An 18,825-nucleotide genomic window follows, 5' to 3' on the forward strand; every position below is an offset into this window, starting at 1 on the left:
CTATTAAAAACAAAATAATTAATTAACTCACCAAAGTTTTATATATCACAAATTGAAGAGAAAAGATCAATAAGTAATATATTCAAATTTAAAACAATTTTTTAGAAATTTACCTGTAAAGTTCGAAGTTTAAAACCTTTTCTTTTTTTAACCACGTTGTTTGTTTTTTCTTTTGTTTTTTTTTATGAAACCTTGGTCCTTGCTCCTTTAATTGAAAAAAAATTAGGGCTTGAATTACATTTTTCGAGGAGTTATAAGCTTGGAAAGACAGGAGGTCGAATAATCCACGCCTATCATTTTGAAATGTCTATTAAAAAGTAAATAATTTACTCACCAAAGTGTTATATATCACAAATTGAAGAGAAAAGGTCAATAAATAATATATTCAAATTTAAAACAAAAAAAGTAGTGTTTTTTAGAAATTTACCTGTAAAGTCTGAAGTTTAAAACCTTTTTTTTTAAACACGTTGTTTGTTTGTTTGTTTGTTTTTGTTTGTTTTTTTATGAAACCTTGGTCCTTGCTCCCTTAATTGAAAAAAAAACTAGGGCTTGAGTTACATTTTTCGAGGAGTTATAAGCTTGGAAAAACGGGGTGGAATTATTCACTATTTTTCACGAAATTTCTGACACACCTACCAATCTACCCATGTTAAGAACGGCTTTCGGAATAGACACCTCTAACCTTGCCAGCATACCCAAAAAGCTATAAAAGTTTATGTGTCGAATGTGAATGATGAGTTGGACGTAATGTAAAAATGTACCGAATTTAAAAGGGAACGAAATTCAAATTTCCGTTCCATTTTTACAACAACCGTAAAGCAGAGCATTCTATGCAAATTTTACCTAACTTACTGTATTAATGCTATTTTTTTAAGCAAAAAAAAATATTTAGGTTTGGCTATAAATTCCTTAACTCATTTCACCCTAAATAATTTAGGTGACTGAAATAGGAATCTAATTGAATCTTTAATTTCCTGAATAGTATGCGAGAATTCATTTTTCTTCGAGTTATATCGAATTCATTAATACAGACTTTAGGGGCTTTGTTCGTAATGTTACTGTAAAAATTATTTTTTTATTGTTACAAATTACGATGCTTTATTTATATAAAAAAGCAAAAATAAATTCTTGCGTTTTTTATTTTAAACAATAACTTTAGTAGAGGTATTTTTTGTTTAAACAAAATAAAACATTTTCACTAAGATTTAAGCAAAAATAATTAGTTCATTATATTCTGCGATCATTATTTGATAAATACTGCAATTTTCATTAAAATTGGTTAATTTCCTGATTTTTTGGTGAATTTTTAAGTAAAGGGAGGGGTCAAAATGTTTATACACTTTGAGCGTCGGCATTCATTTTGTCTGTACCTTACATTTTTCGATGAATATTTAATAGGAAAGCGACCACGTGTGGTTAATTTATCAATAATCATGTGATTAAGCCCATTGAAAATTTACCGATATTGTAAACACATTCTGTTTAAATTAAGCCTGTAGTGTTTTTTTAGTGATGCAGTGTTGGCAACTGAGATTAAAAAAACCCCGCGAGATCAGGAGAAAGAAATGTCCAGAAAATCGCTAGATTTTTAACTTTTTTCATCTGAAATTTTCAAAAATCGCTAGTCCCCCCCCCAAAAAAAAACTCCATATTTTAACTTCCTACCATAAAAAAATTATAAATATAGTATATTCAATATATTAAATGTTCCGTGTTTTCTCACTATATGTTTCTGGAATTATATTGAAGCGGTTAGCTCCAGTATTTTATCAGCTAGTGTTACCTGTTTTTTCAGAGAGGGTATTTTTTTTTGCAGGAAACAAATCATAAACTCAAACTTTTTATAATAAAAGTTAAATTGAAATATACTGCAAATTAAACAATTAAACATCACAATAATGGTGCAACATATTTTGAAATTAGAAAAATAAAAAAAACAAAAAAACTTTGTTTTAGCATGTTAAAAGTATTTAGGTTGGTAGATAATTAAATTCTACTGTATTGGTATATTTATTTTTTGTTTATTGCTTTTTACAATTTTCGACTAAATACTTCTAAATTTCGTATTTTAAACTAAACTTCGAAGGTTGAAATGCCCACCCCACCTAAAATGTACTTGGAAAAATCGATTTTATAGCGAGATTTAAGAATGGTTAGCCGAAAAAAAGGTGAAAAACAAAATAAATAATCAATAAATAATTGTTACCAAAGGCAATAAATGCTACTTTTTTTACTTAAATGAATGAGTTTATTTTATGTTTTAAAGTATTTTCAAGCGCTTTTCTTTATTTTTTAATCTAAAATTGCGGGTGTGTGGGCGCGAAATACCTCCAGATTTTCTAGAATTCCAAACGAAAGCTCCAGATCTAGCAGGAAAACCGCTAAATTAGAAACACTGGTCACGTGACAGGAAGCGGTAATAAATAATTGTCCCAAAATAAAAAAAATGGCCTATCGATACAAATCGATATATATATATATATATATATATATATATATATATATATATATATATATATATATATATGGCTTTTTTCTTCCCGTTGGAAATGAAATAAGTCGGATATTGTAATGTCTTTAAAGCGTTCGTGATATGTTGAATTTCATAATCAAGATATTGGGGGCTACATATTCTAAAAGCACGAAAAAAAAACAATTATTATTATGTGGTTTTTTAATGTTTTGTGTATGGTTTTTCAATGTTTTGTGTGTGGTTTTTCTATGTTTTGTGTATGGTTTTTCTATGTTTTGTGTATGTGTTTTCTATGTTTTGTGTATGGTTTTTCTATGTTTTGTGTGTGGTTTTTCTGTTTTGTGCATGGTTTTTCAAAGTACATAGAAAAACCACACACAGAAACGATTATATTCACTATTACTCGTGCCACAATGATAGAATAAAAACTGGCATGATTATTGGTTTTTCTTGCATGCCTTTAGAATATGTAGCCCCAATATCTTAATGATGAAATTCAACATATCCCGAACGCTTTAAAGACATTACAATATCCGACATGTATATATATATATATATATATATATATATATATATATATATATATATATATATATATAACACACACACACACACACACACACACACACACACACACTTCTTCGGTTTTTTTTCAGTTCCTGTAAAACAATATTATTGATTTTTTTTTTCAAGGTAGGAAAATTTTTTAGATTAAAAAAGAAAAAATAAAGAAAAGAAAACGAGCCCGCAAGGCGTAACGGATAAAGTACTAAGTCAAATTCAGTTCTAAGTGATACACTTTCTTTGATGTTTAAGCTGCGGGTAATACTAGGAATACAATAACGACTTATTAAATATTTCTACCAAGACACGAATGATAGAACGAGAAAATGCTACTGTGTGGATTAACTAAAAAGTTCCGTTCGAAATTTCGGGCACTGTCTAACAGAAATATTTCCGAATTCTACCAGGGTTTTTAATATGAATATCGATACACAAAAGATCCAAATTTGGAGGAGTATATATATATTTAGTATATATATATATTAAGTACATATATATATATATATATATATATATATATATATATTAAGTTTGGTTGGTTGTTTTTGTTTTACGGCATATCAACCCTTTTTAGGTTATTTAATGCCGAATCCAAAGATTTTGAAGAAAACTTTTTAATAAAATATATTTGTGGTTTTCAAGTCGGTTTCTATTTAACCCATAGTTGGGACCCTAACAGGTACTACCACTCCGGGTCAGAGTGGACCTCGGAGCAATAAAAATTAAAAGGTGGCTCCACACTCCCCAGAGCCCGCAATCTGGGGCCTCACCACTGGATATAGTTTAAGGTCATATCCAGCACCTATAGATTAAGTATATATATATATATATATATATATATATATATATATATATATATATATATATATATATATATATATATTAAGCAACGTTGAGCCTGTTTAATACTAAGATGGATGACCATTTGAAAATTCCAGGTGCTGTATCTGCTACCCCCCCCCCCCCTTATCTAGGCATTGTTTCCCGTCATCTAGCACTTCACCTTGCTACTAAACTTAAGCAGCGTCAATTCAGGAGAGGTGTGGTTGGAGATTGCGCAACTCTTGCCGATAAATTACACACGCAGCTACCTTTACATGGGGTATCCATTGTCCCTTGAGACAGAACGGAGCCATCATATGTATATACACAATGATAGATAGATAGAAAGATAGATAGATAGATAGATAGATAGATAGATAGAAGGATAGATAGATAGAAAGATAGATAGATAGATAGATAGAAAGAAAGATAGATAGATAGATAGATAGAAAGATAGAGAGATAGATAGAAAGATAGATAGATAGATAGAGAGATAGATAGAAAGATATATATATAGATAGATAGAAAGATAGAGAGATAGATAGATAGAAAGATAGATAGATAGAAAGATAGATAGAAAGATAGAAAGATAGATAGATAGATAGATAGAAAGATAAATATATAGATAGACAGATAAAAAGATAGATAGATAGATAGACAGATAGAAAGATAGATAGATAGATAGATAGATAGAAAGATCGATAGAAAGATAGATATAAAGATAGATAGATAGAAAGATAGATAGAAAGATAGATATATAGATATATAGATAGAAAGATAGATAGATAGATAGATAGATAGACAGACAATTGCCTTAACTTTTGCTGGAGCTCCTTGTGGATGGTGATATTTCGCGTCCGCTTGCTTACAAAATGCAAAGAGTCTAAACAACGTTTCCACCGGAAGTCAAATAGTTTCAACGATTTCCACTTCTAGGTCATCTCTAACTTTTAGGGTGCCACTCAAACTTTTTACTTCAGACACCTCATTCGCTATCAAACATTCTTTTTTACTTATTTACTTTATTTTATTTTCGTATTGTATGGCTCTTTACCCATGGCTGACTATTACGGTGTCCAAAATTAACTTTACAAGTTAGACGTCATCATCATATCGTTGGTTGGTTGGTTGTTTTTGTTTTACGGCATATCAACCCTTTTCGGGTTATTTAATGCCGAACCCAAAGATTTTGAAGAAAAATTTTTTTAATAGAATATATTTGTTGTTTTCAAGTCGGTTTCTATTTAACCCATAGTTGGAACCCTAACAGGTACTACCACTCTGGGTCAGTGTGGACCTGAGAGCAATGGCAATTAAAGGGTGGCTCCACACTCCCTAAAGCCCACAAGCTGGGGCCTTACCATTGGATATAGTTTAAGGTCATATCCAGGACCCATCATATCGTATAAATTCGAAAATTCTGTTGTTGGCATTGGTTTCACCGGTATTTTTCTAGTAATAATTATTTCTAGAAAGATATCGGGTGTATATCGGGAGAGGCCAGAGGAGGCAATTTCAGAGGGCACTTTACAGAAGCAATGGATTGAATGATGTAATTTATTGTGATTTTAACCACTTCAGGAAGCCGAGCGGCAGTAAAAATTGATTTACTTGTTTGCCCAGTGTTTTAGGTAGCTGACAGGTCACAATTCTCAGATCTCTAACAGTAAGAGTCCTTAAACGCCCAGCATCTGATAATTTTTTTCTGTGGTGTAGGGTCCTTCAGGAATCTTTACACTGTGTCGATATGGTGTCTTATTTCCTCGGCAAAAACATCAGGAGAGTTACCATTAGCAGATTCTTTGATGATAATTTATTTATACTTTCTAGTTAGAGCTTTTCCGCATCCCATTGGAGTGGAATATACCAGAAGCTATTATTGTAGTTCACCTGAAAAACAGACAAAATTTTAAAATAGGCAATCAAGAGACAGAAAAATATATTAAAAAATGAAGAAAAACATAACACCAACGTTGCCATAATATATCATGATTTCCCTATAAGTCTCATAAAAATCTGTTTATGCAAAAATAGGATATGGTAAATTTTATAATAAAGCTATTATTTTCGTCCTGAATGTACATGTTTTTTCTCTTAAAAACATATTTAGGATGATATGTGTTGACAAAAAATCAGCTGATAATGCAAGTAAGATGTAATCGATTTTATCATATGATCTGATTTTTTTTTTCAAATCAACTTAGCAAAAAAAAAAAAATTTAAAAAACGAAAAAAAAAAAAACGAAAACAGACCCAATGGAGAGAAATGGATGTCATTTCCTGATTCAGGAGTGCAAAAAATGCACTAAATCAGTTGTAAAACTCTAGACAACATTCAAAATGTTCAAAAAAATGTTACCTAATGTTATCCGTATTGCCATAGAATCATGCTTCATAATCCTTTCAGCTTTCTGGTAAGTTCCATGCATTTACTTAATTTCTGTCTCCTTCAGTTTTGCCCTGTGACTGACCGGAACTAAGGAATCGACCATATAGCAGGTATTTTTCTCCTTTTCCTGTATCTTTTTCCAGGTTGATTTTACGAATTCACATCTGATGTTGTTTACTGCTTCGTTGTTTTATCTACAGAGTTTACACTTGCTAATCACGTCTATTGTCTGTTTTTGGCTTGTTTAATTGCGCTATTTTGTGTTACTGTCGATTTCGTTTCTCTTTAGAAGTCTCCTTTTGGCAGCCATTTGACACGCATATTTTTCTCATGCTGACTACTACATGTATCCTATTTCGTCTGGTGTGTATTCGATTAACTTATTACTTCTTGTTTGAGTAGTAATTTTTGTATGCTTTCCAGTGCACTACCCCCCCCAACTGTTAAATATTTGGTAAATGACCCCGGGAAGAGAAGCATTCCATGGCTTGCACACACGCAAATGGGTTCCATGTAAGAATGCGAGACTTGCCACCATAGTCTAGTGAAATGCATAATTTGACCCAGAATATGTGAAGGGATATCGGTCCACACCACCCGCATACGCCTTCACTTTTGAAGATCAGCCGTGCTGTGTTTTATTCGCTGATGCTGAGTATACATCGTAGATAAGTGACAAAAGTAGATTTAGAAAGTATATAAACTGCAAAGCACATTTGAACGAACGGCTGCAGCGAATGTATAACACTTCCAACGTCTATATAGTAATTATGCAGAATACGAACCGATATTGTGGGTTTTTTTTTTCAGAAAGCACTGGTTATTTTTGCTGTTTATCACAGATTCTGGCAACTTAATCATGATGCACAGGAGACTGATTTGTTTGTACTGAAGGAGAGATGACCGATCTCCGGAATTTTTAAATACGGGCAGACTGATAAAGTTTTCCAGGGTGTTGGGAAGCATTTATTCTTAAGACAACGTTTAAACAGCTTTGTAAGCATGAGTGCTAGTTCTGGTCGAATGTTGCTTTACTGAAATCTGGCAACATCACGTACAGATACTTATATGTCGCACAGCGTGTTTTCAGTCACAGGAGGAAATACTAAGGGTAGGCGACCCTGATCGCAAAGAGTAGAATTTGCTGCAAAGTTCTTGGCAAAGTGTTTTGCTTTGTCAGATGCTGACAAAATTACCTCAGGTCCATCGATGATGGTTGGGATTCAGCCCATCTGTTCAGGACCCTGTTTGTTATTCGCCAAAATTGGTGGGAACCAAGCTGCTGCTCAGCTATTTCAAACGACGCACTGAGCATGCATATCTCTTGCATTCTTTATTACTCTTTTACAATGGTTGCTGGCAGTCCTAAAGGTGACTTTAGTTTCACAATATTTATGACGTTAAAAGCAATGGAAATAGTGATTTCTGTCATAGCAGCTGCACATTCTGGGGTGGACCACTGCTTGCTGTTAGGCTTTTTTCTTGGAGGGCATGAAGCTGTCTATACCGACAATTAACCATTCAGTCAGGTCAGATACAAGACATAGATAGAAGACATGTTCTTTTCGAACATGGAGCGCAGGGGAATATCTGATATAAATGTTCGGAACATCCCAATCCGCCATAGAGTATCGATAATCAGTACATCTGAGGGTTTATTACATTTTATTTTTCTTTTAAACGAGATAACTTAGTGATTGGAAGGTCCTAATGGAGACAGAGCGGAGGCTGAGCACATTTCTGGGCAAGTTGTAAGGAAAAGATCAAGTAGGCGGGTATGTTGTCTCTTGGAGTAGGGCATACGGGAGGGTTTGTGAGCAATTTGTGTTAGGTCATAGGCAATGGAGAAATCATGACAGTACCTCCCCTCATCATCCGTCGTGTTTGAGTACCGAGCCGAATCATACCTTATTTCAACAAGGTGACAGGCCACGCAAACTCCTAAATGTCAAAATCATATCAAGGCGAAACGCGGATGGTATGAATATTCGAAGCAGAAACATATACTACACTATTATAATAGACTCAGATTCACCAGTCCCTTTTTACCAGAATGAGACCAAATACGTATTTACCTCTCTTCTCCAAGATTTTAGAAACAAGATGGAGTTTTAAATAGGAGAAGAATATTCTGGCCTACAAAATAAATAATTAAATAAATAAATATAAAGCTCGAGCAGTTTCGTAGCCATTCCTTCGAAGCGATTAGCAACTAACCTCTTCTGAAAGGGGGAAGATAAAGCCTGGGAGAGTGGACCTCCTAGAACTACAGGGAATCATACCTCAGTCTGAGAACAAAAGCGTTGGCTGGGAACAGAGTGTAGTATCTGTTCTGATGTTGTACTTGGTCTTTTTTGTTCTTGGTTGGTGAAAAAGTGATCCTTCTAGAATGAGACATTTTTTTTTTGCTTTTGTCCCAATCCATAATGTCCCTTTTGGGGGAGCTGGATTTTTCCCACATTAAAACCCGATTTTGTGTCTAACTCTACTCTCATTGTGTAACAGAGCGCGCATGAGCGTATGGTAGCTGTATGCAAATGGCCGAGCCTGTGCAAGATGACGTCACGGCTAAGAAAAAAACCCAGCAAAATATATAAAAAGAAGAACGTATGCACAGACCGGGGATCACGATCATGTTTTATTCGGGAAAGTATTTGGTATAAATTTTGTTTCAACAGAAAAAAAAACTGAGTCGAGTTATTATTTGGTTTCCTTTGCGAAGGAGTCTACAACGTGTTGGGTCCCGTGTCTACACGTTAACACGTGTGTAAACGTGTACAACGTTACGGTGGGAAGGCAAGTTAATAGGAACATTGGCCTGTTGGCTAGGAGTAAAGAGTAGTATCTGTTCTGATACGACACTTCCTCTTTTTGTCCTGGTTTAGCAAAGGGAAAATCATTATCTACTGGACAAATGTTTTTTTTTTTGTTCAACCTAGAGTTCGCCTTTTTAGAGAGCTGGATTTTCCTTATATTAAAACAATCTTGCGTCTAACTCTGCCATCAAATTAACAACAGATAAAACTACTGTTGCACTGACTGTTTATCGACGACGTATGCTTGCTTGGCTGATATGAACGATGCCAGCGAACTCGAGATTATGAATTCCTGTAAATCAGTCAGTGATTAGTCCAGACTATTTCAATTATACATGCTGGATATATTTACATTATGTATAGCCGTGGGAAACGTGATTCTATGCTACAATCTGTCGCTCTAATCTCTTATTAACAGAAAAGCTGGTGCTTGGCAAGATAGAGTTGACAAATCGTTTTTTTTTTTTTTTTTTAATATGCCGTTTAAGCAAAAACAATATTATGTAGTTAATTGCCATGCCGAAAATAATAAACTATCTAAAAAAAAAAATTACGAAAACTCGTCGAGTAGAAAGTTATTTATAGTTAAAAGTAAATTTTACGGAAAATTAGGTAAAATTGTATTACGTTATAAAGTAGACAGTAGGAGGCTTAAGACAGGGGACATAACTGAGTACGAATATTTTAGATTATTTGTTCAGGGCGCAATATTTGTTTAACGTTAGACTTTATTTTACTAAAACACACAATAGCACTTGTCCTACTATTAAGTTGGTGCAAAAAATATTGTCATTTATATATATATATATATATATATATATATATATATATATATATATATATATATATATATATATATATATATACTAGCATTTCAGCCCGGCGTTGCCCGGGTGTTTGGAGGTGTATGTTGAGCAAAAAAAAAAATAAAATAAAAAGCGGTCAATTTTTTTTACTTTGACTTCTATTATGACCCCTTAACATTAATTGTTTTGGGCTCAAACAAATTATTAAGTTAGATCCATATCCAAGGAACCTATATCTAAAATTTCAAGTGTTTAGACCCAAAATTGTCGGAGGAGTTTGGTAGAATTCTCAAAAGTAAAATCGTTGAACTTAATGAACTTTGACCCCTTAATCGCCAAATTTCTGGCCGGACATCGATCACAAAGATTTTCCCAAATCTCAGTACACTGTATATTAAATTTCGAGTTTGTAGACTTAAAATTTATAGAGTTATTGCGAAGGAAGATGTACACAGACAGACAGACACACAGACACGTTCACTTTTATAGATATACTAGCAATGGGTGCCCGGCGTTGCCCGGGTGTTTGGAGGTGTATGCTGAGCAAAAAAAAAAGATCAGTTTTTTAAACTTTGACCCCTATTATGCCCCCTTAACATTTATTGTTTTGGGCTCAAATTAAGTTATTAATTTAGATCCATGTCCAAGGAACCTATATCTAAAATTTCAAATGTTTAGACCTCAAATTGTCGAAGGAATTTGGTAGAGTTCTCAAAGGTCAAATCGTTGAACTTTGACTCCTTAATTGCCATATTTCTGGCCGAAAACGGATTACAAGGATTTTTCAAAATCTCAGTACCCTGTATATCAAATTTCGAGTCTGTAGACTTAAAATTGACAGAGTTATTGCGTATGGAAATGTACACAGACACACAGACACGCAGAAGTACCCGTCGTTGACTGGGTTCAAAAACAGCCTACAGAAAATGGACTGTGATTGATGAAAGTATGATAGGTTATGAAAAGGAGGGGCTGTAAAGAGATAGGTTTGATACTCAAACATTTTACCCTAAGCAAAATATGATGAAAATAAAGATAATTGTCTCGAAAATATATTTTTTTATATCAACTTTGTTTCCATTCGTAGTCAAGAGTGACCAACAAAATGATGTTTCCTTACAAAGAGAAAATGTTATATATATATATATATATATATATATATATATATATATATATATATATATATATATATAAATATACAAGAAATAAATGTTACCATAGTCAATAAAAGTTAATTTTATGGTAGAAAAGTTCATTGGTTTGTATTTTTAAGTAGTTTGTAAAAAACATTTTTTTTTAATTCACGATACGGTTAAAAAAAAGTCAAAATGGCAGCGCCTTTGAAATGGAGAGCCCCGATTTCAATTTGAAGGAGGGGTACCTGAGTATTCTGTGTTAACAATTTAAGAGAGTTCCGTCAATGTAAGGAATATTTATAAACATATTCTAATGTTTTCCGGTTCGCTGAAATTATTTCAAGTAAAGAGCATTAAAAACTATTTCAAAACAAAAAAAAAACATGAACTGAACTTTTATTGACTATGGTAACATTTATTGCTTGTATATTTATTTTTTCGGGTAGTCATTTGTTGGCTTTTCTGCTAAACACTCTTACTAAATAATATCGACGAAATATCGAAAAGTAAAGAAATAAAAATAGTTTTGAAAAATAATGAAGCTTTACTTACTTTAATAATTGTATTATATCTCTTCAAACTGAAACATAATTATCAAAGTATAATATAATAGATATAAAAAGTCTTTGTTAAAGTTTGTGCCATATTTCCATGGAGTATAGGTGCGAACGCAGACCCCACAATTTTATTATACAATCCCTATTTAAGTTGAAACATACTTATCAAAGTATTCTTATGTACATCTATATCAAAAACACTTGTAAACGATTTTTTTTTCATTTTTTATTTCTATACTTTGGGGGCCAGGCGCGAACGCAGATCCCACAATTGTAATGAACCACCGTTCTGCCAGATCAAACATACCCATTCCTGATCCTCGATACATCTTCTATCATTATATGTAATCAGTTTTTTTTTAATAGTCAATCATATAGGAGCCTATTCGTATATAGGAGCCTATTCGTGACCACACACACACACACACACACACACACACACACACACACACACGTTCAGCTTTATATTATAGATATACTATCATGGGTGCCCGGCGTTGCCAGGGTATTTGGAGATGTATGTTGAACAAAAAAAAAGTGGTCAATTTGTTTAACTTTGGCCCCTATTATGACCCCTTAACATTTATTGTTTTGGGCTCAAATTACGTTATTAAGTTAGATCCATGTCCAAGGAACCTATATCTAAAATTTCAAGTGTTTAGACCCAAAAATTTTCGGAGGAGTTTGGTAGAGTTCTCAAAGGTCAAATCGTTGAACTTTGACCCCTTAATCGCCAAATTTCTGGCCGAAAACCGATCACATCGATTTTCTCAAATCTAAGTACCCAGTATATCAAATTTTGAATCTGTAGACTTAAAATTGACAGAGTTATTGCGTAGGGAAATATACTCACACAGAAAAACAGATACACAGATACACACACAGACAGACAGACACTTTCACTTTCATAGATATATAGATATAGATATAGATAGATAGATAGATAGATATAGTTGAACGTAAAAAAAAAATATTATTTTTGCACCGACATAATAGATGAATTGTCGAAAATTTTGGATATATTACTATTTTCGACATGACAATTACGTGCATAACATTGTTTTTGCTTAAAACGACATATTTAATAAAAATCAATTTGTCGGCTATGTCTAAACGAACACAGAAAAGTTATAACAAGGGGACGTAATTCTGGTTATCGCCGCACAAGAGACATAACTCTCTTATCACTGACAAACAATTAAGTTTCGTGGATGGTTATTTTTTTCCATTCCCAAAATATAATTTACAATGTAATACATATGTGATATTACATTGTGAATCCCCCCCCCTCTCTCTCTCTCTCTCTCTCTCTCTCTCTCTCTCTCTCTCTCTCTTTCTCTGTATTAAAAGTAAAGAATAAAAATAAAAAATAAAAAATAAAAATTAAGAATAATTATATATATATATATATATATATATAAAATAACAGCAACAGATGTATATCTACCTATCTCTCTCTCCCTCCCCCCTTCTCTCTCTCTCTATCTATATATATATATATAATATATATATATATATATATATATATATGCATATATATACACACACACACATACACACACATATATATATACATATATATATAATTATATATATATATATACATATATAAATCTGTTGTTATTTTATTTAACTAATTTATTTATTGGTAATATTAACAGTTTTAAAACGCTGTGTTTATTTTCTTATTTCGCTACCTTAGCGATAAAGGAATTATCTGTCCCTTGTTCGTATAAATACATCGTCTCTTTTCTTGACGGGAAGTTAAAGTTTCTTTTTTGCTTTTTATTTTTTAAATATTTAAATATTTTTACGTGTATAAAGTTATCTATGGATACGCGCGTTACTGGCTATCAGCCATCATCAAAATGGCAAATCTTTTTTGCCAAGGATCGACCCCGTTATTATGCAATCCATAGTCTGACGTTTTACCACTGAGCCACGAAGCTTTGTCCAATTTTATGCACAATTTTTATCGCTTTCAAATAGATCTCTTGTTGTTGTTATATATATATATATATATATATATATATATATATAAATATATATATATATATATATATATATATATTTATCTGTTATAACTCTAATTTATGTTCGTCATTTTGCCTGATATTTGGTAAGTAATATCTCGTAAAGTTGTTTCAGTTGATTCAACTGAAACAAATTTACGAAATATTACTTACCAAATATGGATGAAAAACAAATGTACGAGATATTACTTACCAAATATGGATAACAAATGTACGAGATATTACTTACCAAATATAGATAAAAAACAAATTTACGAAATATTACTTACCAAATATGGATAAAAAACAAATTTACGAAATATTACTTACCAAATATGGATAAAAAACAAATTTACGAAATATTACTTACCAAATATGGATGAAAAACAAATTTACGAGATATTACTTACCAAATATGGATGAAAAACAAATTTACGAGATATTACTTACCAAATATGGATGAAAAATAAATTTACGAGATATTACTTACCAAATATGGATGAAAAACAAATTTACGAGACATTACTTACGAAATATGGATGAAAAACAAATTTACGAGATATTACTTACCAAATATGGATGAAAAACAAATTTACGAGATATTACTTACCAAATATGGATGAAAAACAAATTTACGAAATATTACTTACCAAATATGGATGAAAAACAAATTTACGAGATATTACTTACCAAATATGGATGAAAAACAAATTTACGAGATATTACTTACAAAATATGGATGAAAAACAAATTTACGAGATATTACTTACCAAATATGGATGAAAAACAAATTTACGAAATATTACTTACCAAATATGGATGAAAAACAAATTTACGAGATATTACTTACCAAATATGGATGAAAAACAAATTTACGAGATATTACTTACCAAATATGGATGAAAAACAAATTTACGAGATATTACTTACCAAATATGGATGAAAAACAAATTTACGAGATATTACTTACCAAATATGGATGAAAAACAAATTTACGAAATATTACTTACCAAATATGGATGAAAAACAAATTTACGAGATATTACTTACCAAATATGGATGAAAAACAAATTTACGAGATATTACTTACCAAATATGGATGAAAAACAAATTTACGAAATATTACTTACCAAATATGGATGAAAAAAAAATTTACGAGATATTACTTACCAAATATGGATGAAAAACAAATTTACGAAATATTACTTACCAAATATGGATGAAAAACAAATTTACGAGATATTACTTACCAAATATGGATGAAAAACAAATTTACGAGATATTACTTACCAAATATGGATGAAAAACAAATTTACGAGATATTACTTACCAAATATGGATGAAAAACAAATTTACGAGATATTACTTACCAAATATGGATGAAAAACAAATTTACGAGATATTACTTACCAAATATGGATGAAAAACAAATTTACGAGATATTACTTACCAAATATGGATGAAAAACAAATTTACGAGATATTACTTACCAAATATGGATGAAAAACAAATTTACGAAATATTACTTACCAAATATGGATGAAAAACAAATTTACGAGATATTACTTACCAAATATGGATGAAAAACAAATTTACGAGATATTACTTACCAAATATGGATGAAAAACAAATTTACGAAATATTACTTACCAAATATGGATGAAAAAAAAATTTACGAGATATTACTTACCAAATATGGATGAAAAACAAATTTACGAAATATTACTTACCAAATATGGATGAAAAACAAATTTACGAGATATTACTTACCAAATATGGATGAAAAACAAATTTACGAGATATTACTTACCAAATATGGATGAAAAACAAATTTACGAGATATTACTTACCAAATATGGATGAAAAACAAATTTACGAGATATTACTTACCAAATATGGATGAAAAACAAATTTACGAGATATTACTTACCAAATATGGATGAAAAACAAATTTACGAAATATTACTTACCAAATATGGATGAAAAACAAATTTACGAGATATTATTTACCAAATATGGATGAAAAACAAATTTACGAGATATTACTTACCAAATATGGATGAAAAACAAATTTACGAAATATTACTTACCAAATATGGATGAAAAACAAATTTACGAGATATTACTTACCAAATATGGATGAAAAACAAATTTACGAGATATTACTTACCAAATATGGATGAAAAACAAATTTACGAGATATTACTTACCAAATATGGATGAAAAACAAATTTACGAGATATTACTTACCAAATATGGATGAAAAACAAATTTACGAGATATTACTTACCAAATATGGATGAAAAACAAATTTACGAGATATTACTTACCAAATATGGATGAAAAACAAATTTACGAGATATTACTTACCAAATATGGATGAAAAACAAATTTACGAAATATTACTTACCAAATATGGATGAAAAACAAATTTACGAGATATTACTTACCAAATATGGACGAAAAATTAAAGATTAGTGGTTGAATTCATTTTTTTTTTAATCAAAGTTCAAAATTACCTTACGCAAAAGTATTGGATGCATGGCAGTTTTTCGAATTTCCAATCCAAATTTTGTATTTAAAAAGACTTTAAGTATTCAAATTTTTGATAGTATTGAAATGTTATCTCTGACCATCCAGAGAAGCACGCAATTGTAGCTCCTTTACTGCTGTTGCGCGTGGCGCCTTGTTTATGGCTTTCACTTTTTCTTCTGCAGGTTTTATTCCTTCCTTGTTTACTATGTGCCTTGGGCACTAAAAATTTGCATTTTCCTCGGTAGCTGAACTCCACATTTTTCCAGCCTGTTCAAAACTTTCTCCAGGGTCTCTAAATGTTTTTTTTTTTCTGGTTTTACCTGTCAGTATAATGTCATCAATTCTAATAATTACGTTTCCAATGCCCTGCAAAATGTTTTCCAAATTTCTTTGGAATATTCCTGGGTCTGATTTCAATCCATAGCATAATCTATTGTACATGAAAAGGCCTTTATGAGTATTTATAGTTGTTTACTTTCTTGATTTTTCATCCAACAATTATTGCTAATAAGCTTGGCTTAAATCTAGCTTGGTACAAGATTCACCTACTCCCAATGTCGCATATAGATCTGTTTTTGGTCTTGGATAATTATCCAATTTAGTGACTGGATTAATTGTCACTTTATAATCACCATAAATGCGTACAGATTAATCCGCTTTTAAAATAGGTACTATTGGTGTAGCCCATTCAGAAAATTCAACTGGTGAAATTGTTCCTTCTTTTTGCAGTCTCCCGAATTCATCTTCTATTTTCTTCTTTAGCATATAGGGGACTGACCTTGGTTTAAAATACCTGGGGTTTGCCTCTGGGTCTACATACAAACTGGCATAGGTTCCTTTCACTTGACCCAACTTCCCATCGAACACAACCTCATGCTTTGATAATATTTCTTCCAGTTTGTCTTGGTCTGCCTCCTTCACTCTTTGCACCTTGACAATCTCTTTCCATGGCAACCTCATGTGTTGCAGCCAGTTTCTGTCCAGGAGTGTGGCTGAATTCCTTTCTACCACAATTAACGGTAATTCCACCCGACGACTGTCCAACTGCACTGGAACTTTTGTTTGTTCAATCACCTGAATACAATTTCCCGTATAAGACTTAAGACGTATTTTGTTTGTTCAATCACCTGAATACAATTTCCCGTATAAGACTTAAGACGTACTTTTGTTTGTTCAATCGCCTGAATACAATTTCCCGTATAAGACTTAAGACGTACTTTTGTTTGTTCAATCACCTGAATACAATTTCCCGTATAAGACTTAAGACGTATTTTGTTTGTTCAATCACCTGAATACAATTTCCCGTATAAGACTTAAGACGTACTTTTGTTTGTTCAATCATCTGAATACAATTTCCCGTATAAGACTTAAGACGTACTTTTGTTTGTTCAATCACCTGAATACAATTTCCCGTATAAGACTTAAGACGTACTTTTGTTTGTTCAATCACCTGAATACAATTTCCCGTATAAGACTTAAGACGTACTTTTGTTTGTTCAATCACCTGAATACAATTTCCCGTATAAGACTTAAGACGTACTTTTGTTTGTTCAATCATCTGAATACAATTTCCCGTATAAGACTTAAGACGTACTTTTGTTTGTTCAATCACCTGAATACAATTTCCCGTATAAGACTTAAGACGTACTTTTGTTTGTTCAATCACCTGAATACAATTTCCCGTATAAGACTTAAGACGTACTTTTGTGGGCTCCAGCAACTTTTTATTGCTTATTTTTTTTTCCATGTTTTCAGTCCCATTATCGTTACAGATACTCCTGTGTCTATCTCCATGGAAACGCTCTTGTCACAAATTTTGATATCTACACAATAGGAGTCCACTTTTCCAGTGGCGCTCTGGTTCTATTCATGGTATAAACTTCCTCGGAATTATCGGAGTCTGTGCCTTCTACTTCTATTTGCCTCACCAATTTTTTTTTCTTTTCTACCCTATTAGTGGGTTTCTTTTTCATGTTTAATTTAAAGCATTTATCCGCTATGTGAGTTCGTCTTTTACAGTAGTGACACATGGCATATCTAAAAGGGCACTTATAATCCTCACACATGCTCCTTAACTCTGCTACATAGTCTGTGATCGACTCGCTCGGTTGGCGGTTTCTTGTATAGAACTTTGTTCTCTGAACGATCACAGACGGCTTTGAGCAGATGTAGTTCTTCATCAGTGTGACAAGTTCGTCAAATTCTTTATCTTTCGATTTTTCTGGGGCTAATAAACTGCATATTTGTTTGTACGCCTTGCTCCCACAAACCGATAAAAGAATAGCTTGTCTCTTCTTCACGTGAGTAGTATCCTCGGGTATATCATTTGCTTCGAAAAAGTATTCCAAACGCTCGATATATTGGTCCCATTGTTCACTTGGACTATCAAACGATTCCAACCAATCGAAGGTAGCTATAATTCATTTTTTGTTCGAATTGTCGTCGCCAGTTTGTAATAAACACACACGAGCACATTAAATGAGAGCTTGTTTTTATTAGCCGCTATTTACAACGATGTACAACTGTCATGGCGTCCACACATGTTAGTTGGTTTCTTAGTTCAAGGGAAACTACTCTGTCTAAACCTTATTTACGTACATTACACATTCTGCAATTCAAGAATTAAAAATAGCCAAAACTAAAGAATTATTATAAAGATGTGTGAGATTGAATCATTGAACGTCACAAAAGATGACAATATCACATGAATTCAAC

At 32.0% G+C, this 18,825-nt stretch overlaps 1 protein-coding gene across 3 annotated transcripts in view; it reads left to right on the top strand.

Moving 5' to 3' along the window:
• The window catches only part of LOC145296082 (monocarboxylate transporter 6-like), a 240,520-nt gene that overhangs the window by 158,568 nt on the left and 63,127 nt on the right, over positions 1-18,825 (top strand). The window lies entirely within an intron of this gene.

This window comes from Euprymna scolopes, chromosome 16, assembly GCF_053919585.1.
Source record: "Euprymna scolopes isolate OS-2025 chromosome 16, ASM5391958v1, whole genome shotgun sequence".
Classification (NCBI taxonomy): Eukaryota; Metazoa; Mollusca; class Cephalopoda; order Sepiida; family Sepiolidae; genus Euprymna; species Euprymna scolopes.